Source organism: Schistocerca piceifrons, unplaced genomic scaffold (assembly GCF_021461385.2).
Source record: "Schistocerca piceifrons isolate TAMUIC-IGC-003096 unplaced genomic scaffold, iqSchPice1.1 HiC_scaffold_1093, whole genome shotgun sequence".
NCBI classification, from domain to species: domain Eukaryota; kingdom Metazoa; phylum Arthropoda; class Insecta; order Orthoptera; family Acrididae; genus Schistocerca; species Schistocerca piceifrons.
The window spans coordinates 80,001-82,500 of record NW_025726900.1 but is presented as its reverse complement, the minus strand read 5'-3'; the positions used below and the strand labels follow the sequence as shown (position 1 = coordinate 82,500).

General features: G+C 57.7%; 1 non-coding gene across 1 annotated transcript in view; it reads left to right on the top strand.

Moving 5' to 3' along the window:
• The first annotated feature begins 2,008 nt into the window (after positions 1–2,008).
• The window catches only part of LOC124727258, a 1,909-nt gene continuing 1,417 nt past the window's right edge, over positions 2,009–2,500 (top strand). The window contains exon 1 of the ribosomal RNA XR_007007038.1: positions 2,009–2,500. This exon is cut by the window's right edge and continues 1,417 nt beyond it. This is a non-coding gene — a ribosomal RNA (small subunit ribosomal RNA).

Here is a 2,500-nt window from a genome sequence, read left to right as displayed (position 1 = left end):
ACCTAACCCATGTTGTGCCTTAACCTAACCCATGTTGTGCCTTAACCTAACCCATGTTGTGCCTTAACCTAACCCATGTTGTGCCTTAACCTAACCCATGTTGTGCCTTAACCTAACCCATGTTGTGCCTTAACCTAACCCATGTCGTGCCTTAACCTAACCCACGTCGTGCCTTAACCTAACCCACGTTGTCGCCTAACGTAACCCACGTTGTCGCCTAAACCTGCTCTGTAATTGTTATACGACTCGTTCAATTAGTGTAGTGTTGCCCACCCGCAACCCTCGCAATATAGTTCGCTACTCGCACTCCCCGCTCCCCTGTGTATCGCTTCATGTTAAACACCTTGCAAGTCTTGCTCACTTTCCACATGCTCCTGCTGTACACTGTAATGTGGATGGCAGCAGGACGTACATGCCGCCCCTCCCCACGTCCCCACCTTGCCCCCTGCCTTCGCAAGCTGGTTGGTGAGAACTTTGCATGTTCAATGCCCTCCGCATGCGACGTACTCAGGCTACGTTGTGGTGCGGCCTGTGTCAACTGTCCGCTAATGTCGTACGCGTAAACCACAATCTGTACTGCACATTCGTCCTTATGTACTGAATGATACATCGTGGCACATGTGTGACCGTACAACGACTGCGCCCAAAAACGGCGGACCATACAGTGCAAATATTGTGCACGCAGCTACGTGTCGTCTCCCTATGAGAGCTGGATTGCAGTGTGGTACGCCATAGAGACGTGTGGGAGGAACGGACGCCGTGGATGGCGATCAGCATGAGCTGTCTGTTGATGTATTCGGACCTAGTCGTCTCTCCTCACACACCGTGATGGCATGGTGCACCGCGTTCCATATCTGCGACATGCTACAGAGGCCGGTTGACAGTCGTTCGAGCAATGGACATCGCATACGTACGGGGGCCACCTTCCACGTATTGTCTAGGCGTGCACATTTTGTTGCGTGTATGTGGGCAGACGTAGTGTGGCGTGACACCTGACACAGGCATGCAATAATCGTGGAAGTTGCAAATGGCGATGGACGCCTGCGTTTTCTGGTGAAGTTACGCAAATGAACAAATGGTAACCTGTTGTGGTGCGGTTGTTCTCGCTAGGGGTGAATCGGTGATGGCGACGATAGGTTGAGGTACTAACCGGTTGTTCCAGCGATACCCACCATGCCGACGAAACTAAACGGCATCTGGGTGTGAAGCGATACGCGGCGGTGGCTGGGTGGGACCGTCCCCGGCCGGTGAGGGGGCGCCTCCCGGCGTGCTGGCCGCGCGGTGCGTGGGCGCACGCGCTACAGCCGGCTGGTGGGGGCGGCCAGTGGCAGGCGCGCCGGCCGACGGACGCGGCAGGCGTCGCAGCTGCGCGCCGGCGCACCCTGCGCGCGGCGCCGTGCGGCCAAAGTAGGTCCTCGCGGGCCCGGTGCGAAGCGCGGTGGACATCTTCAGTGTGCTGGTCCGATTGAGGACTGTGTGCGTTGAGGATGCGCTGCCGCCCGGCGCTCGGCGCCGCGACGCCGTCTGCTGCTCGGTCGCCCCAGCGGTTCTCGCTGGTGGTTTGTATCGCAGCTGTGCGGATGTGTTGGCGCGTGCGCTGTGCTGGGAGAGTTCGCTTCGGCACCCAAGTGGGGCTTTTGTCCTTCTGTGGCGCTGGCGTTGGAGCTGCCGGTCACCGTAGGTGGCGCGTGTTGTCTCCCGCCGGCAATGCCACGACAGCACGCTCCCGGGCCTCTGTCGGCAGCGGCAAGCTCAGTTGGGAGCACGGGTGGTCGCACCGAAAGCGTCTACTCGCCTAACTCCGGGCGATTGCGCCTCTCTCGAACCCGACCAAGTACTTGGGACGGCGCTGCGCGCCGCCGGGACCTGAGAGGGTTTCGAGGTGTATTGTGCAGGGGAGCTCAGCCTCCTCCTGTTTGCAGAATGATTGAGCGGACGCTTGCGTGTTCGCGCGGGCCCCCGGGACACACTCCCGGGCGGCCGGCTGCTCAGCTCTAGTTGACGCAGCTCCCTGGTTGATCCTGCCAGTAGTCATATGCTTGTCTCAAAGATTAAGCCATGCATGTCTCAGTACAAGCCGCATTAAGGTGAAACCGCGAATGGCTCATTAAATCAGTTATGGTTCCTTAGATCGTACCCACGTTACTTGGATAACTGTGGTAATTCTAGAGCTAATACATGCAAACAGAGTCCCGACCAGAGATGGAAGGGACGCTTTTATTAGATCAAAACCAATCGGTCGGCTCGTCCGGTCCGTTTGCCTTGGTGACTCTGAATAACTTTGGGCTGATCGCACGGTCCTCGTACCGGCGACGCATCTTTCAAATGTCTGCCTTATCAACTGTCGATGGTAGGTTCTGCGCCTACCATGGTTGTAACGGGTAACGGGGAATCAGGGTTCGATTCCGGAGAGGGAGCCTGAGAAACGGCTACCACATCCAAGGAAGGCAGCAGGCGCGCAAATTACCCACTCCCGGCACGGGGAGGTAGTGACGAAAAA